Source organism: Mercenaria mercenaria, chromosome 9 (genome assembly GCF_021730395.1).
Source record: "Mercenaria mercenaria strain notata chromosome 9, MADL_Memer_1, whole genome shotgun sequence".
In the NCBI taxonomy this organism is placed as follows: Eukaryota; Metazoa; Mollusca; class Bivalvia; order Venerida; family Veneridae; genus Mercenaria; species Mercenaria mercenaria.
In genome coordinates, this window is record NC_069369.1 from 19684574 (window position 1) to 19710221 (window position 25648).

Sequence of the window (25648 nt, forward strand, 5' to 3'; positions counted from 1 at the left end):
GGAAAACACTTTATGAGATCATAATGTAAAGTATAATTCTCAACAATAATCATAATAAAACCTTTTTATTTGAAAGAGGTATAAAATAAGTCCTTTGTTTAAATACGTTAGTAATACTAAGCTTTGGTTTCAAGGCTTGAACTATTGTCATTCTTGTAGAGGTCTCAAGAAATTCAATTTTTATGTTATATATACAACGAGTATCATTATATAATGAACATGTCTGAATATGCACATGCAGGAAAAGTATTGTGATATTGTAAACAAGTGAATGAAGTATTGCCATGCAATACAAAGTCCCCTACTGGAAGGCACCTAATTTTCTCTACTGCAGGATAACATAATGAACTGATATCTGTCAATGATGTATAAACAATATTGTGCTACATATACAATATGTTATAACAACAGACTTGGATTAAAATGTGCATATATAAAAACCCACAGTTGTTTTCATATTGAATTTTTTTTGGCTGATTATAAAAATGTTATCATGTAAGTTATTTATAGTAACAACAAAGGGAAATTAACCTTTTAAAAAAAAATCTATATAATATAAATCCACAAGAAACTCTTTACCAGGTAGAGATAGGTCAAAATACACCTAAAAATTGGATGTAACATGCATGCTCTACCACAGAAAAGTGGTCTCGATTTTTCTCTACCACCAGTAATAAAAAAGTCACAATAAAATCTATTGATAGTAAAACAAAGGGACGTAATTCTAAAAACAAGGGTGCCTCATGGTGGTGAACATTTGGTCCAAGTTACATCAAAATCCCTCCATGCATGAAGAAGAAATGTTCCCTACAAATTCATTCTTGAATTTGACCTTTGACCTCTAAATATGACCTTGACCTTAGACCTAGGGACCTGGTTCTTGCGCATGACATTGTGTCTCATCCAGGGGAATATTTGTGCCAACTGATATCTAAATCCTGCTTTGCATGACAAAGTTATAGACCGAACAGGAAAAAAATCCTCTTGACCTTTGATCTCAAAGTGTGACCTTGACCTTTAAGCTAGGGTACTGGGTGTTGCGCATGACACGTCGTCTCATCATGGGAAACATTTGTGCCAAGTAATATTAAAATCCCTTCATGGATGGCAGAGTTATGGACGGGACAGGAAAAAAACTCTGTTGACCTTTGACCCCCAATTGTAACCTTGACCTTTGAGCTAGGGGTCCGGGATTTGCGCATGACACGTCGTCTCATCATGGGGAACACTTGTGCTAAGTGATATTAAAATCCCTTAATGAATGTCAGATTTATGGACCGGACACGAAACAGACCCTGTTCATGCTATGTTAACATTTGACTGCTAAGTGTGACCTTGACCTTTGAGCCAGGGGTCTGAAAGTTGTGCATGACATATCATCTTATTATGAGGTACATTTGTGCCAAGTAATTTTAAAATCCCTTCATAGATGGGAGAGTTATGGACCGGACAGGAAAAAAGTCTTGTTGACCTTTGACCTCCAATTGTGACCTTGACCTTTAAGCTAGGGGTCCAGGTTTTGCGAATGACACGTCGTCTCCTCACGGGAAACATTTGTGCCAAGTAATGTTAAAATCTCTTCATGGATGGGAGAGTTATGGACCGGACAGGAAAAAAGCCCTGATGACCTTTGACCTCCAATTGTGACCTTGACCTTTGAGCTAGGGGTCCGGGATTTGCGCATGACACATCATCTCATCATGGGGAACATTTGTGCCAAGTAATACTAAAATCCCTTCAAGGATAAGAGAGTTGTGGACCGGACAGGAAAAAAGGCCTGTTGACCTTTGACCTCCAATTGTTACCTTGACCTTTGAGCTAGGGGTCCGGGTTGTGCGTATGACACGTCGTCTCATCATGGGGAACATTTGTGCCAAGTAATATCAAAATTCCTTCATGGATGACAGAGTTATGGACCGGAGACGAAATTGCGGACGGACGGACGGACAGACAGACAGACAGACGGACGGACGGACGGACGGACGGACAGACGGACGGACGGAATGACGGAAAAGTGCATTCCTATAGTCCCCGAAACTGGTTTTCAACCAGTAGGGGACTAATAATTCCACATAAAGTGCACCCTTCTTGTAGGTAAGTAATACCTTACACCCTAGAGTAATACTGAAGTTTGTTACGGTGAAATGCAAGAATATATGTTAGTGAAATGAAATTGGTATTGCAATGGAGTAGAATAAGCTTGAATGCGAAATAATATGAATAATAAATATTCAGAAATTCCTTTCAAAATATACGTCAATAAAGATATAGAATTTAGATGTAAATAAATGCATACACCAAAATAAATATACATGCTCTGCCGTACTCCACTGTAAAAGAAGTATAGAGATCATATAGAGCTATTTGATATTTTTCGACATAGATAAGTATTCTGGCATCACGACATTGTGACTTCATTATTCAATGCACGTGACGTTGCGCTGGTACAATTTGTATAATTTGGTTAAAACTATTGAAAATACATGATATAAAAACAAAATTTGTTGTTTTAGTGTTGTTATCTTTGATGGTCCTTTGGGACCATGGAGTCCATTCAACAAACGTGTAAACGAGTTATGCTGAAGCCGGTGCTAGGGGCGTGAGGGATGTTGCACATTTCATTACCTCTCATGAACAGACTCAGTCAAACCGAATCTGTATTATTCTGTTCGGATGCATTCTTTACAGACTTGATTACATGTATAGAATAGTTAGAGCTCAAAATTTGATATAAATTTGCATATTTGTAATGATCGTGAAAAAATTGCTTTTTTACTTCAAGTTCGATACATAGAATTTCATCTGTCTTCTTTGTCTTCTTCTTTAACGTTTTAGATATTATAAAGTTAGGAAATGTAGATATTGTATATAATGTACTATAGTACTTCAATTTTAATTATGACTGTGTAGAAACAATTTAGTTCTGTTTGTCTTATTACGATATGTAAAAGCATACTGTATCATAACATTTCAATTTTAATTGTGTCTGTGTGTCAACTTATATTTAAACAAATTGCAAATAGACGTCATATATTGTATATTTAAATGATCTGTATGTTATTGTAATACATCCTCGATTATTATTCTGACACGCATAGATCAAGACGACAAAGATGTTTTAATAAGCTATTGGTCTAGATTCTTCCGTGTGTACTTAAGATCAATTTTGAAAAATTTTAGGGAATTTATAGAGCGTTTAGTATGCACTGCGTATCGTATGTGAACGTGGCAGTTCCAGATGGCTCATATTTTGTTTTGTTGTGTATGTTTTAAACGAGGTTTTACATTCCTAATAATGACAATCTGAGTCCATGTCCACCTACAACCACGACATTAACTGGGTTATACATATTTTGATCTCGGGCGTTAAGATAAGTTCGTCATGAGAGTTAGGGTTGGTATGAGTGAGCATCATAAACACATTTCTGTGTTTAGAAGCCTACAGAAGAAAAAGCCACATGATTTTAAGTCCGAAATTTAGGAAAGCCTAATATTAGGTGCACTTATTATTATGTCATCATCCGATTGCCGACATATAGTGTTAAATTTTAATTAATTGCGGTTGATTACACATGACATTTAAACATTATGTTGCATTTCAGTTCAACTTTAGTTGCATAAAAGCTGTTTGAATTAATTAAAAACAAATGTATGCTATTTTTTTTTTCAAGAATGTAATAAAATAAATGCATCGTGCATTTGGGGGGCAATTAAGCGTAACAGAGACGAGAAAAACGATTTTATCTATTTACCTGCACACATGAATTTATGTTAGGCTGTTATAAAGACAGTTTACTAGTGAAATATATGATCGTGTTGTCTTACATCTTTCTTCCATATAATCAAAATAAATAATGGATTCCGAACGTAATAAGACAGAAGAGACAAGCGACGTTAACATAGACGTTGAGGAACCAAGATATATTCTTTACGGTGTTGAGGACGTTCCGTCGCCACCAGTATGTTTTCTTTTCGGTTTGCAGGTAAATCTCTGCTTTCTTCTTTTACTATATTGTTTAAAGTTAAACCTTTTTGCGTTCCATGATACATCTTTGTATGTGTACATATTAATGGAATTACATGTGAAATTCGAACAAATCATCGCCAAACTTTTGTGTATGGTAGCGGAATATTTTTATAATGAAAAATATATCTGTGTTTGTCGATTCTAAGAATTATACGACTCATTGGCTACTGGAAATATACAAATTTACATATGATTATAAATTTTTTTAAAAGTATTCGTGCATGAAACATATTTTTACTAAATCCGGGCATATATGAACGGGAGAAAAGACTAATAACCTGGTCACATAAACGCTACGAGCTCCATACGAGTAGGTTTTCAGTCGAATTTTGACAAACTTGTACGGCGTCCGTACGGAAATCGTTGATTTGTACGAGCGTCATACGGATTTTTTGAACTCGTAGAGGACTCGGGAACTCGGTGAAAATGTTTCACCGAGCTCCCGAGTTCTTTACGAGCTCGTAGAGATTTTCGAAGTCGGCAGTAGCTCCTAAGAGCCCCGAACGGGAACTGCACGGGCCCCGGAAGAGCTCGTATGGGCATCACACGGATTTGGAAAACTGCGAGGCTTGCTAATGCTCGCACGACTGTCGCAGGAGACTCGCACGGTCAACGTACAATTTCCGTACGATATTAAGGACACCGAACGGGGAACGTGCACACAGGGCTCGCAGGGCGTTACGATCAGCTGAGTGGCTACAATTTGACATTTTTTCAGACGTCGCAAAACTGGTTTATTCTTGTCGCAGGACACCGTGCGAGCGCCGTACGAGCCAACGGGCACCGTACGAGGTAGGCTGCGCCTTTTGCGAGTTCCGTACGACTTGTCTGCGATGTCCGTACGGATATCCTACGATTGAAAATGGAACTTTTTCAGACGTGGCCGAACTGATCTGATTTATTCTTGTTGCACGGATACCGTGCGGACACCGTACGAGTGTCGTGCTCCCACAAGCACCGTACAAGGTACGGCCGGGCTCCTTCCGAGCTCCACACGACTTGTCTGCGATGTCTGTAAGGATATCCAACGATTGCATTCTCTATAGATCGTACGGGGCACGTAGGTACTGTGACCAGACGCTACGACTGTACAGAGACCTAAGGATTTTAAAATTGGTGGACTCATACAATTTTTTAAAACCGTACGGACATCTTACGATTTTGTGACCAAGGCATTAATTAGGCGATTTGCGTACTTAACGTTAAGGCTTAGGAATAAATCACCAAAACACAGAAATATCTGGTAATGCCTTGGTCACAAAACCGTACTATGTCCGTACCGTTTTAAAAAATCGTACGACTCGATCAATTTCGGAATCCTTACGATCTCTGTACAATGGTTGCGTCTGGTCACAGTACTTACGTGTCCCTTACGATCTTTAGAGGATGCAATCGTAGGGTATCTGTACGGACATCGCAGACTAGTCTGACGGAGCTCGAAGGAGTCCGGCCGTACCTCCGTTGGCTCGTACGGCGCTGGTACGGTGTCTGTATGGTGTCCCTGCGACAAGAATAAGCTAGCTTTGCGACGTCTGAAAAAATGTCCATTGGTAGCTACTCAGCTGATCGTAACGCCCTGCGAGCCCCGTGCGGTCAACGCACGTTCTCCGTACGGTGTCCTTAATATTGTACGGACATCGTAAATTGATCGTGCGAGTCCCCTACGATAGTCGTGCGAGCATCAGCAAGACTCGCATTTTTTTTTCAGATCTGTGCTATGCCCGTACGAGCTCCTCCGGGGCCCGTGCGGTTCCCGTACGCGGCTCTTGTGAGCTGCTCCCGACTTCGAAAATCCCTACGAGCTTGTAATGAACTCGGGAGCTCGGTGAAACATTTTCACCGAGTTCCAGAATCCTCTACGCGTTCAAAAAATTCGCAAGACGGTCGAACGAATCAATGATTTCCGTGCGGACGCCGGACGAGTTTGCCAAAATTCGACTGAAAACCTACTCGTACGGAGCTCGTAGCGTTCTTGTGACCAGGGTATAAACACACAACATCTTTTCCAACAATCTACCCGTCCATTACATGTTTTGCAGAATGGTCCCATATGACTGGATATTTAAATTATTCTCATAGTTGTCTCCCTTTAAGATAGACGTCATTTGTAAGGAAATAAAGTAAATAATTGGTGAAAACTACAGTCCACCTAGTAATGAATGTAAAATTGGGGCGATATTTCAAATACACAAAACCGAAGACAGGAAACAGTTTTATGAAAATGGGTAGTTTTTAAAGGCCTTGATCTGTCTGAAATTGTAGCCCCTTTATGCAGTCCTGTTTTGAAATTCAATGTATATATCAGTAAATTGACATTTGTTCTGCAGAGTAATATGCATAATTTATATGCTGTTAAGTTACATTTAAAACTACCCTTTCTTGCTATGATGTTTGAATTTCTTTTTCTCAAAATATGGGGTAAACGTTATTGATCGGTTCTATAACTTCTATTACCTCTCCGGAGCATGAAGTGCTCGGGTTGAGCTTTTGTGATCACGCTCCTTCTGTCGTCTGTCCGTCCGTCCATCTGTCAGTCATTCCGTCGTCCGTCCATCCACACATTTCTTCAGATGATATCTCCTCTGAAACTACTGGTCAGAATGGCACCAAACCTAGTCATGGTTAATTTTGTTCAGGTCTTTCAGCAAGTCTCCTTGTGTGGCCTCTAGAGCAAAAAACCAACAACATTGAAATGATTTCTTCCTGAGAAACGCTTGGTGCATCTTCACAAAATTTGGTCTGTAGCAACAATATAAGATTCTTCATAACTTTATTTAAATGATGGTGGTTTGCCCATCTTAGGGGCCTCCAGAGCTAAAAATAAAATACCATTTAAACGAATTCTTCTTGTGAATCACTTGATGGATCTTCATAAGACGTGATCTGCATCATTTCAAGTCCTCTCCCATTTTTTTCCAATTAGTGGCACTTGGCCCCTGTTACTTGCCACTAGAGCTAAAAATAGAAATACATTTAAATGACTTTTCTAATGACCGCTTAATGGATCTTTAAAATTGGGTGTTGGGGCGCTTAGCCCTTTTCAGGGTCTGCTAAAGCTAAAAACAGAAATACATTTAAACAACTTCTTCCCATGAACCGCTAATTTGGATCTTCAGCAAACTTAGTCTGTAGCATCATTATTATGTCCTAAGCCAAATTTATTCAAGTTTGAGAGCGGTTCATGGGAAGAAGTTGTTTAAATGTTTGAGAGCTTGGTCCCTTTAGAGACCAGTAGAGTTAAAAAACAGAAGTACCTTTAAATGTCTTCTCAAGTGTCGCTTGATCGATCTCCACTGAACTTGATTTATAGCATCATTGTAAGGTACTCTCCCATGTTTATGACAACAGGGTCATTTGACCCCTTTTAGCGGCCACTAGATCGCTTAAAATATAGACACTTTTAAAAACTTCTTCTTATAAATAGCTTAATTGATCGTCTCCAAACTTGGTCTGTATCGTCATTGTAATGTCCTCTCCCAAATTCGTTCAAATAACTTCACTTAGGGACCACTAGAGCTAAATATAGAAAGAAAACTTAAACAGTTTCCTGTCATTAGGTGATGGATGCATCATCATCAGACGTGGTATGTAGTATTAACCTGCACCAAGACATAAGAAGCATATAGTGTTTGAACAGTTTTGTCATATGTCACATTTATTTATGTAATCAACTTCTACTACCTCTGGAACTTCGACACTTGGAGCATATTATGGTTCTCTTTCAAAGTTTTACACTCTCTAGCCTGTTTAAGCTCTGAAAGTCATGGCGCGTTCCAGGGCCATCGAGGCTCTTTTTCATTTTTTCAAATGCTATGACAGAACTGTACGGATCTGGTGGACCAAGGAGTATTGCAAGAATATTCAATACCAACTTTCCATCATAGTATGTTAAAAAAACATGTCACTTAAATATTGAAATATTCATTAGCAAATTTTGTATACCGATCATACGTGTGATCCAGTCATGGATAACTTAAATGTTTACAATTTCCATAACGACATAATGACAAATAGTAATGGTACCAGGATTTATGGAATTTAACGGAAAATATAGAATTTGTGTGATAATTGTATGCAAGAATACAATACTCGTTTTAAGTACGCATGGACATCTCAGTGTATGTCAAGTAGCCTCGTACTTGTCGTCTCGATCACCAACACCTACCTTAGGCTCCTAAAGATGATAATACACAAAATATCATTGTATTCTTGAAACGAATTCATACGATTCGCTAAACAAGACATAGATTTTTATTTTGTTCTCTTTAGTAAGCATTTAAGTAACTACGAGAAGTCATGAAACGAGTTTTATTACTTAGAGTAACTAATGGTATGCAGTCTATACGTATATTATTTCTTTGGAAATACAAATAGTGAAAAGTTTGACATTTTAAAGAAACAAGAGGGGCATGATGGCCCTAGGTCACTCACCTGAGAAAACGCCAGAACAGTGTAAACATGTTTGACCTAGTGATTTCATGGAAACAAATATTCTGGCCAAATTCAATTAGGATTGGACCAAAAATGAGATATCTTGAGTTTAAACAAGTATTTTCTTTGATATGACCTAGTGAACTAGTTTTTGATCCCAGATGGCATATATTCAAACTTAACCTAGATTTCATCAAGGCAATCATTCTGACCAAATTTCATGAAGATCAATTGAAAAATACAGCCTCTATCGCATACACAAGTTTTTTCTTTGATTTGACCTAGTGGCCTACTTCTTCACCTCAGATAACACATATTCAAACTCGATCTAGATTTCATCAAGGCAATCATTCTGACTAAATTTTATGAAGATCAATTGAAAAATACAGCTTCTATCGCATACACAATGTTTTTCTTTGATTTGACCTAGTGACCTAGTTTTTAAACCCAGATAATCCATATTCAAACTTGACCTAGATTTCATCAAGGTAATCATTCTGACCAAAATTTTGTGAAGATCAATTGAAAAATACAGTCTCTATCGCATACACAAGGTTTTTCTTTGATTTGACCTAGTGACCTACTTATTGACTCTAGATAACCCATATTCAAACTTAACCTAGATTTCATCAAGGTAACTATTCTGACTATAATTCATAAAGATCAATCGAAAAATACAGCCTCTATCGCATACACAAGGTTTTTCTTTGATTTGAACTAGTGACCTAGTTTTTGATCTCAGATAATCCATTTTCAAACTCTGCCTAGATTTCATCAAGACAATCATTCTGACCAAAACTCATGAAGATCAATTTAAGAATACAGCCTCTATTGCATAACGCAAGTTTTTCTTTGATTTTACCTAGTGACCTAGTTTTTAAACCCAGATGACCTATATTCAAATTCAGCCTAGATTTCATCACGGTAATCATTCTGACAAAATTTCATGAAGTTCAGTTGAAAAATACAGCCTCTATCGCATACACATCGTTTTTCTTTGATTTGACCTAGTGACCTAATATTTAACTCCAGACGACCCATTTTCAAACTTGGCCTAGATTTTATCAAGGTAATTATTCTGACCAAAATTCATGAAGATCAATTGAAAAATTCAGCCTCTGTCGCACACACAAGGTTTTTCTTTGATTTGATCTAGTGATCTAGTTTTTGACCCTAGATGACCCATTTCAAACTTGCCTAGTTTTCATCACGGTTATTATTCTGACAAAATTTCATGAATATCAGTTGATTACAGCCTATATTGTAAGCTAAACACAAGCTAAATGCTGACAGACAGACAGACGCCGGACATCGAGCGATCACAATAACTCACCTGAGCATTGCTCAGGTGAGCTAAATATGGAAAATTTAAATGAGACAAGCATTAGTTTACACGTAACACATACACAGGGAAATCGTCATGCAACAGTCCTTTAATGATGCTATGTTCGTCATTCAATGTTCCTATTAGGTTGCCATGAACGTTTCGCAACGCTTTGCTTTTTCTATGTACATCACGTAACACTCGTATCATGTTGCTGTGTAAGTCAGGCAACACTCCTATGACTTTGTCATGTACGTCACGCAATGCTGTTATGATATTGCCATGTACGTCAGGGACCTAAGAGGTACTGCACATTTCATTACCCTATCAAAGAGAACTAGCTATCGTTTTGCTATGGTGCGTTTTATACTTCGAAAGATTCTTAATGTATATTTGATTTTTGGTTACCTTCATTTCTACAGAAACTTATCTGGTTTGGACTACTTTTCCTGACAGGATATGTTTTTATAACAGTGAAAAGCGAAAGCAGCATGCATTGTCTGAGCTTCAAGATTGGTCTTTAGGTGCTCTGTGCTTCCGAGAAATCTACCCTTACCTATTATCTTTTATATATTACAAACTCTTTTCAGCAAGCTATCATGTGTATAGGAGGCACACTATCCCTGCCCTATCTTATACCAGGGCTTATCTGTGCGGAGGGGAACTACGAATTGACTTCCAAGTTAATGAGTATAACATTGTTTATGTGTGGTGTGGCTACCATTCTTCAGACACTTTTTGGTATAAGGTATATTTCAAATTTTTATTTTAGATTTTAATCTATTTTTCGCCTGAATTTGTTCATATATTTAAAATGAAGCGGAAACATTTTGGGAGTCTTAAACTATATACTTAATATGTAGTATAGTTATTAATAAACAGCGATTATGATGGTTTACCTCAACCAGCAAAGCAGCATGGTAAAATACTGGAAGGTTAAGGATAATATCAAGTCTTAATTAAGACTTCTGGTCTGTTTCATTAGGCCCTTCAGAGTGTTACTCTTGATGTTCTGCCTTCTGCAAAGGCATTGAGTACATACATTTTTTGGTTCTTAATGTTTGCTTTTTATATAATTATGTAGGAGCAGTTTTGTGTTTTACATGTCATGCCTTTTGTTTCCATTGCGTATATTAGAGATTCACTTGGCGGGAATACTTTTATCTACACTGTCCCGTGACTTTGGAACATGGTGGAGGTAAGAGTGAGGTTGGGTACGCACCATAAACCGGTTTCAGCTTCCCAGTGGTGTTCTTGTCACTGACCGTTCCAAGACGGTACCCCACTGTGTTCCTTTATTTGTTTGTTTTGTCCTCGTGTGTTTGCTTTGTATGTGAGTGTATGTGGTGGAATTGTGCACCTCTGCGTGCTGTGGGTTTCATCTTAGGGAGGCTGTGTTTCTAGAACGTGGCAATGCCTGTTTGATATTTATCCTATTTTTTACTGATATTCTGTTTGTCAAAATTTACGCAAAATATAAAACTGATTTTACTGTTTTAACATCAAAACAGGTAAACTTTGGAATTTCTTCTTGCAAGATAATAAACATACCAATCAAAATGAAATAAAGGAACATGTGAAATCTGTGTTTATATGATATTTATTATACATACCGTTTAACATCAAGTATTGCTCAGTTATGTCATTTACAAACTTTAGTCAATAAAAGTTACTGAATAAAGGCTGTGGGATAAGTTTGTCTTTTAAAGTTATGTTTAGTATCATATTGCACATGTTAATATTCAGTACCATTTTACTGAACGAATTTACCTACTTATTTCTTTGATATTCTGTATTTTCAGACTTGGCATAGTGCAAGGAGGTTCTGCTTTGTATCTTTTACCAATCATTACAATGATGACCACAGACGAATGGAAATGTCCGAATATTGGTAAATAAGTACTTTTGGAATACACTTCATATATTTTAATAAACAATCTTTCAATTCCATTGACAATTCATTGAAAAAAGGATTTCTATGATATCTGCATCATTATGATAAAGAAAACTATCATTTGCAATGGTGTTCTTTTCTTACCAGATGATGTCAATAATAATGCTACGGACACTAGAGGAGATCACGAGGAACTTTGGGAAAGCAGAATGAGAGAAGTAAACAAGATAAACACTGCTAACACCAGTTTTTATTTTAATATAATCAATGGATTTCTTAAATTTCTCAAGTATTCTCTTTAAACAATTATTTAGTTTCACTAAAAGGTAAAAAGCATGTTCGAAATTTAAAAAAAGTATTTATATATGTCACAATTACAGATCCAGGGTAATCTTATTGTCGCCTCTATCACACAAGTTGTACTTGGCTGTACTGGGGCAATCGGCATCCTTTTGAAGTTTATTGGACCTCTAACAATCGCACCAACAATAGCTATGATTGGCCCAACTGTTATCGGCATTTTAATGGAACTAAATAAAAAGCATTGGGGTATTGCATTTTTGTAAGTATTTATTTATATACAGTCTGTTTCATTCAGATGGATACAGTTGTTATTCTTATTTCATTATAGTTTAAGCTGTTTGTGATTTTAGTTCTCTGAATAACTGTATTATAATAATCCTTGATCAAATGTACAATGGCTTTTGGCATTAGTCTAAAGAACGTTCTGTTACCCGTATTCTTATGCTGGTTATTCTTACTTCTCGAATTAAGGGATGAATCATCAACGCTTAGAAATGCATCTATATATTTGTTATATTAATGTTGAAAGCACATCATGTCTGCCATTATAGCAATTGTTCCTTAATTCAATTATTGTTTTGATTAAACCATTAATAACAAATCTTACATCAGATTACTTAAACAGCGATTGGGCCCTCATTGCTGTTGGTTTCTTACACGACGGTGAGTTATTGATTTCTTGCACGCCGATGAATTATTGATTTGCCGATGAGCTATTGATTTCTTGCACGTCGATGAGTTATAGATTTCTTACACGCCGATTATGTATTGATTTCTTGTATGCCGATGAGCTGTTGGTTTCTTACACGCCGATGAGCTATTGACTTCTTGCACGCCGATGAGTTATTGATTTTTTGCACGCCGATGGACGACACTTTTATTAATTACTTACAGGGCGATGGGGTTCACGCTGCTCTTTAGCGCCTACCTTGCTAACATAAAACCACAATTTCCAGCATGGAACAAGCGAAGCCGTTGCCACATAGTCAGATTCCCAATATTTCAACTGTTTTCGGTATCTGTCTGTTAATATATGTTGGAATGTTTTTCATAAGAGACAGTAACTTCAAAATGAACAATACCAGTTAAACTTATATTGTACATGATTAATATAAGGCATAAACAGGTTAAAAGAAGCACATCGGCATAATTATCTCACGATATTTATAGATAAAGTAAAAATGATCATTTATCTAATTATCCGTTTAGGGCCCACTTTTTCATTAGTCAGTTATATTTGCAGATTATACTGAGTGTAGGTATTGGCTGGCTCTCTTGCTTCATTCTCACCGTCTCTGATGTGTTTCCGAATAACTCCACCAATCCTAATTACATGGTGAGAACAGACGCCAAACTAGATGCTGTTGAGAGAGCTCATTGGTTGTACTTGCCATACCCGTGTACGTATTTTACAGTTATAAATGTAAAACCTCTTTCAGACAGAACATGTTTGGTTATTCAAATGTAATTATTCCGTAATATTTACAATTTAATAGTGTCTATCTAAACGTTTTTGGACATTGACAAACCTGGTGGACTAAAATTTCAATTCCGTATTTTATTTTGAATAAACAAGTGAATGCTCATCTCGAAAACGGTGGCGTTACAACATAACGTTTACAAAGAACAAACATTCAATTGAATTATACATTAAAACAGACTGAAAAATAAACGTTTAACCTGTAAAATACATAGAAAATCCCATAGGTACATTTAAAGCCGGATGTGTACCGGGATATGGAAATGATATTTTAAAGAAACGGCCTGGAATTGAATTTAGGACTGTAACCAGCAGAATCAATGACTTAATCACATGTACCATATATCATTCTGGAGGATACTGGTGTTCCTAAATCGATCTTCATTCAATGTAAAGGATGTTGGAGAGAGGGGATGTAGATACATTGACTTCTTATTTGTTATCTATTATTGTCTTATTAGTTGTTTTATTTTGCTATGTAATCACTCATCATTTACACAGTTTCAGTTAGTGATTTCACAACAAAAACATATTTTACATTCAGGTTTAATAATCTTTCAGTCAAACTATAAATCGAATCCAAACTCTGTTGAAGTTTGTCTACAGCTTTCAGAAAGTATGGCTAAATAGATAGAAACATGAAAATTTCGTTCTGAATTATTGTTATATGAGCCGCGCCATGAAAAAACCAACATAGTGGCTTTGCGACCAGCATGGATACAGACCAGCCTGCGCATCCGCGCAGTCTGGTCAGGATCCATGCTGTTCGCTTTCAAAGCCTATTACAATTAGAGAAACCATTAGTGAACAGCATGGAACCTGACCAGACTGCGTGAATACGCAGGCTGGTCTGGATTCATGCTGGTCACAAAGCCACTATGTTGGTTTTCTAATGGCACGGCTCAATTATATGTAATTGGAAGTGCTGCTTAATCGTTTGTTATTGGTATAGGTAGTTGTTAAATCATTACAACATAAAAGGAACACAATTATATAACAGTATGCGTAATAAAATCATATAGTATGCGTACTCAAATTATAATTATTATGTGAAAAACTACGTAAGGATATAAGGATATACTTAGTAGAAATGACATTCATTTTCGATTCTGTACTTACTATATCGAGTTCATATTCAAAAGATTCTTCCTATATTTCTAGTTATGCTTAAAGTGTGCGTACGTCCGTAGTGTGTGTGTGTGTGTGTGTGTGTGTGTGTGTGTGCGCGCGCGCGCGCGCGTGTGTGTGTGAATTTTAATACGATACACTTTTATTGTTTTTAAAGTTCACATGTGTAACTGTACAAACAGTATACATATAATCCAGCACCTATAATTAAAAAAAAAACGCATTTGTTATAAACCCAGTCAAATATGGCTTATGAGACACTGGTACCGAATAATGTTTATGAGATCACATTGCTCGTATTTATGATATACAGTCTTTGTTCTTTTAAATATTATTTGTGGTATAAATTATGAAGAATGTAAGGTACAAAAGTTTAACAAAATGCATGGGCTATGTCACAGCTTAAAGCACTTCAAATAAAAAGAAAGTATTGACTAAATGATCCCATCACATTAAAATGATAATAAGGACTGAAATATTGTTGCACAAGATATTAAACATTAAATTAATCATGTTAATATGTCAAACTATGTTGTGTATTTTCTTCTTTTCAACATAAAGTTACAGGGAATTGTAAACAATCTGTATTCATTAAACATTTGAGTTTTGTTGACAGAGATTGAAACGCATTATTATGGGTCTAATCTTTATGCTACAGCTAAGATCACTAAAAATTACAATCTATAAGAAAATGGGTCTCGTCCCCAACGTCTCTATATCACAGTATATACAGAGGCGTTCATTAACAGGGACATTTGGTTTGGCATATTGTCCAATTTCTAATGCAAGAAGGAGAATTACAGGCCCTTACTTTGACATGAATACGGAGTTTTTCCCTTGATATATTTAGCAATATATATGTACAATTTAAAGGTTCTAAATGCTCTTAATTTGTTGCCATTACTTGTATTTCTGTTAACCCTATGTAAACTATTGTTCCATTTCATAATGTCGGTATTCAATTAACTTCTTTTTCGCCATTCTAATACATGTTGCCTTGCACGGCCTATTAACAGTATATACCCATTTTAACCAATCTTTTCAAACAATATCATATTATGTGTTTCCCAAAACTTGCCTTCATTAACAGATACCTTGTGTATACATTTAACATCATAACATGTCTATCATTTTCCATGTTTCTTAATCCACGCCACAATCAGATCACCTCAACATGCTGATTGGATTCAACTGTTGTCCAGCCCAAACTTCCAAAAGCTGTCAGGCTGGAAGTATTTTACTTACCCCAAAATATAAACGTTTTGCTTTATTTGAAACAGTTTCAACCTCTGGACGTTTTCTGTAACCTCATTAAAACCTGCACAGTAGTAGAGAATTGGCTCAACAACAGTTTCTAGCTGTGTTTTGTGCTCCAATATTAACATCAAACCAGTCTGTCATTTTATTGTTCAATTTACAGAACTATATAATGACTGCACAGCTGACAAAATTTTGCTGTATATACAAATTTCCTTAATTTAACATTCACTTTAACAATTAAATAAGGGATTTTTTATTAATTGTTTAACTACTTAAATTATTAGATGATTGATAATCTTTATAGGGAACAAGGCTCATCAATTATGTTTCAAAGCAATTGCAGGGATAGAAAAATGTAATTAATTTCTTTTAAGAAGTTTTAAAACATTTTAAAAACTAGAAATATGAGTGTTTGCTGTTTACAATATCAGAACAAACGTCCAACAGGAGAAGTCACACTTTTGGACACGTTTCAAAGTAACAGATTTTTTTTCAGAGATTTTATTATTTAATAACTCCTTTATTTTTATTTTTGTATTTTTCAGTTCAGTTCGGTACACCAACAGTAAGCTCTGTGGGTTATTTTGGTTTCTTGATAGCTACTTTGGTCTCAGTTCTAGAATCAGTATGTGATTATCATGCAGCCGCCCGGATGTCAAGAGTTCCGCCGCCACCTGCTCACGCTGTCAACCGTGGAATAGCTATGGAAGGTATTGCGAGTATCGTTTCGGGTATGGTAGGGGCTGCCCATGGTACTACTTCTTACAGTCATAACATAGGTGCTATCGGGATTACTAAGGTAATGTTCACTAAACTAATTAAGACTAATTAAGAAGAATACACTCAGTCAAACCTAGTTTGTTATTATTTAGCTTGGTTGCGTTCTGTTTTCTTATAGATTGCGTTATTTATACTTGCATACTGCGTTATTTATACTTGTACATTGTGTTATTTATACTTGTATATTGCGTTATTTATATTGGTATATTGCGTTATTTGTATATTGCGTTATTTATACTTGTATATTGCGTTATTTATACTTGTATATTGCGTTATTTGTATATTGCGTTATTTATTCTTGTATATTGCGTTATTTATACTCGTATATTGCGTTTTTTATACTTGTATATTGCGTTATTTATATTTGTATATTGCGTTATTTATACTTGTATATTGCGTTATTTATACTTGTATATTGCGTTATTTATACTTGTATATTGCGTTATTTGTATATTGCGTTATTTATACTTGTATATTGCGTTATTTATACTTGTATATTGCGTTATTTGTATATTGCGTTATTTGTATATTGCTTTATTTATACTTGTACATTGCGTTATTTATACTTGTATATTGCGTTATTTTTATATTGCGTTATTTATACTTGTATATTGCGTTATTTATATTTGTATATTGCGTTATTTATACTTGTATATGCGAATTAATTCTTGTATAATTGCCGTTATTTGTTATAATTGCGTTATTAAATACACTTGTAAATAGCGTTTGTTATACTTGTATATTGCGCTATTTTGTATAGATTGCGTTATTTATACTTGTACATTGCGTTATTTATACTTGTAATTGTCGTTATTTGTATATTGCGTTATTTATACTTGTATATTACGTTATTTGTATATTGCGTTATTTGTATATAGCGTTATTTATACTTGTATATTCCGTTATTTATACTTGTATATTGCGTTATTTGTATATTGCGTTATTTGTATATTGCGTTATTTATACTTGTATATTGCGCTATTTGTATATTGCGCTATTTGTATATTGCGTTATTTATACTTGTACATTGCGTTATTTATACTTGTATATTGCGTTATTTGTATATTGCGTTATTTATACTTGTATATTGCGTATTGCGTTATTTGTATATTGCGTTATTTATACTTGTATATTGCGCTATTTGTATATTGCGTTATTTATACTTGTACATTGCGTTATTTATACTTGTATATTGCGTTATTTGTATATTGCGTTATTTTTACTTGTATATTGCGCTATTTGTATATTGCGTTATTTGTACTTGTATATTGCGTTATTTATACTTGTATATTGCGCTATTTGTATATTGCGTTATTTATACTTGTACATTGCGTTATTTATACTTGTATATTGCGTATTGCGTTATTTGTATATTGCGTTATTTATACTTGTATATTGCGCTATATGTATATTGTGTTATTTATACTTGTACATTGCGTTATTTATGCTTGTATATTGCGTTATTTATACTTGTATATTGCGTATTGCGTTATTTGTATATTGCGTTATTTATACTTGTATATTGCGCTTTTTGTATATTGCGTTATTTATACTTGTACATTGCGCTATTTGTATATTGCGTTATTTGTATATTGCCTTATTTATACTTGTAAATTGCCTTATTTATACTTGTATATTGCGTTATTTATACTTGTATATTGCGTTATTTGTATATTGCGTTATTTATACTTGTATATTGCGTTATTTATGCTTGTATCTTGCGCTATTTGTATATTGCGTTATTTATACTTGTATATTGCGTTATTTGTATATTGCGTTATTTATACTTGTATATTGCGTTATTTATACTTGTATCTTGCGCTATTTGTATATTGCGTTATTTAAACTTGTATTTTGCGTTATTTGTATATTGCGTTATTTGTATATTGCGCTATTTGTATATTGCGTTATTTATACTTGTTCATTGCGTTATTTATACTTGTATATTGCTTATTTATACTTGTATATTGCGTATATTGCGCTATTTGTATATTGCGTTATTTATACTTGTATATTGCGTTTTTTATACTTGTATATTGCGCTATTTGTATATTGCGTTATTTATACTTGTATATTGCGTTTTTTATACTTGTATATTGCGTTATTTATACTTGTATATTGCGCTATTTGTATATTGCGCTATTTGTATATTGCGTTAATTATACTTGTATATTGCGTTATTTATACTTGTATATTGCGTTATTTGTATAATGCGTTATTTATACTTGTATATTGCGTTATTTATACTTGTACATTGCGTTATTTATACTTGTATATTGCGTATTGCGTTTTTTGTATATTGCATTATTTATACTTCTATATTGCGCTATATGTATATTGTGTTATTTATACTTGTACATTGCGTTATTTATGCTTGTATATTGCGTTATTTATACTTGTATATTGCGTATTGCGTTATTTGTATATTGCGTTATTTATACTTGTATATTGCGCTTTTTGTATATTGCGTTATTTATACTTGTACATTGCGCTATTTGTATATTGCGTTATTTGTATATTGCCTTATTTATACTTGTATATTGCCTTATTTATACTTGTATATTGCGTTATTTGTATATTGCGTTATTTGTATATTGCGTTATTTATACTTGCGTTATTTATTTGTATTTGCGCTATTTGTATATTGCGTTATTTATACTTGTATATTGCGTTATTTGTATATTGCGTTATTTATACTTGTATATTGCGTTTTTTATACTTGTATCTTGCGCTATTTGTATATTGCGTTATTTATACTTGTATATTGCGTTATTTGTATATTGCGTTATTTGTATATTGCGCTATTTGTATATTGCGTTATTTATACTTGTTCATTGCGTTATTTATACTTGTATATTGCTTATTTATACTTGTATATTGCGTTATTTGTATATTGCGCTATTTGTATATTGCGTATTTATACTTGTATATGCGTTTTTTATACTTGTAATTGCGTATTGTTTGTTATTATATTGTATTGCGTAAAACGAATGCGTATTATACTGTAATTGCGTAAACTATTTGCGATATGCTATTTATATTGTATAGCTATTTATATCGTATATATGAAGGTAGCTAAGTCGAGCTGTATTTTTGACGGCAGGGCTCATACTTGTGATCAGTGGTGTCGTTGGAAAGTTTGGGGCCGTACTTACTATAATACCAGATCCAGTTGTTGGCGGAGTATTGACAGTGTTAGTCGGTATGATAATGGGTTCTGGATTATCAGCGTTGAAATCCATAGAGTTGGACTCGACAAGAAACCTTACAGTGTTGGGGACATCATTTATTTTGGGTTTGATGATGCCTGAACTTTTTAAAGATCCGGAACTTGCTGCTAAATTTACTACAGGTACAAAAGTAAAAGACAAATCTACTAAATCTAACAGTAAATATAGAATTTCATAACTTAGTTTTATTTTCATGAGAATTTTGTTCTTAGTAAGAAAATTTGCAGTATGCTAATATAATGCATTGAAGTAAGGCATTGTGAGTTCTTGAGATACAAGCGACTTTGTTTCCACAGGTTATTCTGATATAGATCAGATAATTCAGCTTCTTCTCGGTACTCAAATGTGTGTTGGTGGGATTGTTGGTTTTGTGCTGGACAATACTGTGCCTGGTAAGGAAGTTTTATTATATTTCAAAATATTTTGTAATCGTCAATATATTTGTATGTTAGTAAACTACTAGTTTCAAAATTGCTTTACTGGATATTTATGTGGTCGAAATGAAAACAAAAGTTTTCATACATGTTATATTATCTTCAACACAAGCTTTGGCATTCAGTCATGAAAAGGATACATGTGATTTTATAAATGCAACTGCATCCCAAAGATACTTGTTGATAAAACAATGATAGATCTACTGCCAGTTATTGGAACATTAGTTGATCGGAAATGTCAGATTTACCAGTAACTAGGATACCTTATTATTATTATCATCATTATTATTATTATTATTATTGCCCCAGAAACAAAGCATAGTGGGGCTAAATTGGAGTCACGCACGCCCGACCGACCATTCGTTCGTCCATCCATCCGTATTAGCATCCGCTCCAAATCTTCTTAACCGCAAGGATGATTTTCATAATACTTGCATCAGTTATTTACCGCATCACGACGACGTGCAGAGCGCACAACCAAGGTCACGCGGTCAATTAGAGAACACACTTGGAGATCACGTATCAAATAGCTAAAACTTGTGTCCACTCCAAATCTTTCTAACCACTTTAGAGCAGTAGATCTATTTGACTGGCGTATTTTGAATGTTATTTCATCAACCTAATAGTGTAAATCAATTTTACATAATTGTAACGACCATATTCTTTAAATATAGGTACAGATAAAGAAAGAGGACTACTTTCTTGGCGAAGCAATTTACAAGATGATACCCAAAATATAGATACAAACCATTCCGCGGATATTTACAAGTACCCATATGTTACAAAATTTCTACAACGAGTCAAGTGTTGCTCCTACATACCAGTGTCTCCAACCTTTGACAAGAAAATTACATGTACATGTTGCCGTTCAGATTTGAAAGAAGACAAATTCGCAACTGGAGGATATGAGAATAAAGTTGTTGTTGAAGACAGTGATATTGTTATGGAATCTATGAACAAAAAAGAAACATAAAAAACATACCTATCCCCCCTTCAATTGTTTCTGACAAAACAATCTTAAAATCCAACAAGGACTGAGCCGTTTTGATGACTGTGTTCTCGCCTGTTTTGTCAAACCCTGAATGGTTTTTCTCTTGATGCTCTGTCTTCTAAAAAGGCATTTAGTACATCTGTTTTTGTTTCTAAAGGTTTGCTTTTTATATAAATTTACGAGAACATTTTCATGTTTACCTGTCATGCCTTCCGTCGTCATTGCCTAATTTAGATATTTAACTTTCCTGGATAATATTTTCATCTATACTACCCTGTGACTTTGGAATATGGTGGTGGTTAAGAGTGAGGTTGGGTGCGCACCATAAACTAGTTTAAGGAACTCCCTTGTAGTGGTTTTTCTTCTTGTTATGTGTGAGCGTGTGTTGTGCTTGAGGAGGATGCGTTCTTTGAACGTTGCTTTTGCTGTTTGATATTTATTTTTTATTTTCTGTCATATCAATAACAACTTCCCGAGTAAATGCACAGTAATAAACATAGCTTATTGCCACCTTATACCTACCTACAGTTTCAGCATAAACGACTGTAGATATATTTTCTCCCGGTAACAATGTTTGGCATCACAACCTTATCTTTTGAGCAAACAGATATTGTCATAACTGTTAGTACTTTATATTAAACAGAAGATTAATAAAATTGAAGATATAAATTTATTACGATTGAAATCGACAAACAAACGACATTGCATGCACATATGCTGTATTTCTCTATTACATTCCTTATAAATTTATATATTAACATTTTCTGAGTAATGAGCAAACTACCTTATTTAAAGTGTTCACTTTAAAACGATTAACAAATGCCGCATGCAAAATTTCAATTTGGCATAGTGTTGTCGGGATAAAAGATTTCGCAGCTTCAGAATCCTCTGAATATAAGTTCTCCGTTTTGTTTCAGTACACACATGCCGATCAGGTGGATTCCGGTTGCCGAAATTGTATTAACATCGGTCCATAAACTTTAAGATACTTCTAAAGAGGCAATGAATACACTGATGCGACGATTGATAACTGTATAATTTATGTTCCAATCGGTGAAGCAACCGTCGCAAAAAAAGAAGAAATTCGTTAAAGAACACCTATAAATCATCGTGAACTACAAACATAAGTGGGTATGAAGTGTGTACAAAATATCTATAGGGTATAATTGATCAACATCACATTGCTGTCAAAAACACTTGTTGAATTAGCTTGTCTGCTATTGCAAATTGCTATTAAATATAGAGGTCCCCTACCTCTAACCTTTTGTCCCTCAGCAGAACAGTTTTATAACAATCAACCCAACACTTCACATTTTTCATCCACTTTGATTATATTTTCATTCATTTACATTGAGAATAATTCGAAAAAAATCAAACTGAATATGAAAGTAGAACTGATAAAATATCAAACTTCAAAATTTCGTTACCCGCACTAAAAGCATATACAACAGATTCCGTTAAAATGTATTGATATTCCTTGCAAAATATATAGACCACAGACAGTTTTTAAATAATCAATAAAAAACTTTCATTTCCAAGTACAGCAACAACTTCTCAACAGACTCAATCAAACCGAGTCTGCACTTTTTACTGTTTGCCTTGTTCTCGGTGCTTTCGATGGATCTACTTTCTAGATTGTATTTTCTTTACATCAGAGGGTGTTAAGTGCTGTGTAGCGGCCGTAAAAAGTCGCTCCAACTTCATCTCAGTGTTGTTATATTTTCTGGTCCTTCGAGATCATTGATTTCAACTCATTTAGATTAAAAGATTGAATACTGCTTAAGCCGGTGCTAGGGGCGTGGGCAGTGTTGCATTTTCCATTACTGCCCATGAACAGACTCAATCAAACCGAGTTTGCAATTTTCACTGTTTGCCTTGTTCTTGGTGCTTCCGAGGGATCTACTTTCCACATTTTATTTCTGTAGAAATGCTCTCCGGTTTTTTTCTAAAATGTTTGGTGTATAAATTTAAAGAACGAGAAAAAAAAACAACAGTTTATGTGAAAAAAAAATATAATCTGATCTGAAGAAAAATAGCAAAACATCTAACATTATCCTTAGACTTAATTAGTTTCTGTCCATATGAATTGCTTCATCCTGTTTGTTTACATTTTTGCAGATAATTGAATGATATTTTTACCATAGTTATATAGTGCTATTCCAGAGCAATAATATAAACGACAGCATGTTTGAATTATTGTTTGATTGTTATGGTTCTTCTGCATCGTTGAACTCAAAAAGGCTGTCAATGATAGAAGTTAAGTGCATACTGTTATGTTATACAAAAAATATTTTCTGTATTGAAACGTTTTAATGAAGAAAAATCGTAATTATCAAACATGTTTGAATTATAGTTCTGGATTTATACCCTTTTCATGGTAAACATGTTTAAATGTACACATATCACGACAGCCCAGGTTGACAATGTATCTTCTAACAATGCTGACACAGGGTAATATGGCAATAGGGACACCGCCCAACAAAGCCCCCGAAACACACAATGAAAAAAGATTTTAGATACAGATATGTCCGGCTTTCATATATATTATCAACTGACAATATAGATACATTTTCTTTATCAGTTTTACTGTATTTAAAACGCAAAGATGGAAAGACAGATGAATAGTTGAACTACAGTGACATGCACTACTCGTTATTACAATGATGCAGGGTAATTGTAAATTTATATTCGAATATTTTAATTAATATTTGATACACTAACGTACCTATTTTATTTAGTAAAAATCGTGCTACTTCGTGATGTTTCTGTCAAGTTAACGTATCAAACACATATTTGATATGAATTCTTCCATGCAAACATCTTGCGCTGTATGCCATCCATCTAAATAATAGAAAAAGACAATGTTCTGACCCAAGATCACCAAGACCGCTCAATCTGAGCCGACACCAAACGTTGCTGATCCGGTTTGTCAAAGTAACGACTGCAGACGATGATATATGTGTTTGGGTGTGTCTGGGGGGCGGGAGTTGGATGTTTGCATTCTTGGAACGTAGCTTTGTGTATTGAATTCTTGCTGTAATTTGGTTGTTTTGCACATCATGTTTCTTAACAAGTATGAGACAGCAAGTAGTTCTATATCCTTTGCTTACTAGATATGAAGTTTAAGAAAATTTATGATGTAGTAGTTGGTACATTTACACATTTAGTATTCAGTTGTCACGGAACATATCATATAAATTATATAAAAACTGATTTAACTATACTGAACAAAACTGGAAACGAGTTTTGACAAATCGGCTAACGTCTTAGAAATACACATTGTACTGAAAGTACTTTTTTTTAATTCAGCATAGAATTATATATAACATACTAAACTTTTGGAAAAGGCCACATTTGCCCCAAAACGGCGTAAATACTAAAAATGTCTAAATGTAGTAAATTCCTAGTTTCCATTCATCAAGAAATGTTGTTTTATCAAACTGCATGCAATGTCTTACAATTTATTCATTACTAAAGAAAATATCCGATGAAAGTGCTTTTAACATTACGGGTTCGGGAAACTTTCAATTTTTAAACAAATCTGAATTTCTTAATATTAGACCTGCAAAAAAGTCTAGCGATAAATTCTGCGAAAGGAGCTGAACTTATGGTCAAAATACTTTTGTGGTTCTTGAATGTGCTCACTACTAAAACATTCCAATGTGACCTAAATATGACAGAAAATGCCAATTTTCTCAGAATATTCAGTGACGTATTTTTGATAAAAGAATAAATATGTTTCAAAAAAGTTAATTTCACCATAGAAGTTAAACATAGCAGTAGCAAACAGTGTTCTCTTCCAGTCATCATCAATTTGAAAAATAAAAATAAAAATTGTGTAAGAATATTCACATTGTTTTGTTTTCATTTAACTATCATTCATTTAACAAAAGTCACAGCAATACTAATAAAAAAGACGGTATAATATCAGCTCACTAGCGAATGCTCTTTCCTAATAGAAGAATATTATCTTATTTTCGTTGTTCATTTCTTCCATCATAACGGTTTTCGCTAGATTGTAATTCTAGATATTTAAGTGTATTTTGTGACTTTTCTAAAATCGGTTAAGTGAAAATGAGGTAAAATGAGTAAACTTATATGATAGCACAGTTTGATTTTGTTTAAGTGTTGGTATGTTATCACAAACATTTTGCTCTGGGCGTGCGCTTAATTTAAAAAATATATCATCAAAATTATGAATAGATGGTGGGTTACCTGTTTTGCTCAATTTATATTACCTGTTTACTTGAACAAGAGCTTAAAGTAACAATAATGCGTTATAATACATGCAACCAGTGTCAGGTAAAATAGATATTAACAACAGATACATGCTTTTATATCTTATTATTTAAATAATATATTATCA

The 25648-nt window shown here is 34.4% G+C and overlaps 1 pseudogene; it reads left to right on the forward strand.

The window, feature by feature from the left end:
- LOC123546011 (solute carrier family 23 member 1-like) overlaps window positions 1–24953 on the forward strand; it is a 54690-nt pseudogene extending 29737 nt beyond the window's left edge.
- The last annotated feature ends 695 nt before the right edge of the window (window positions 24954–25648 follow it).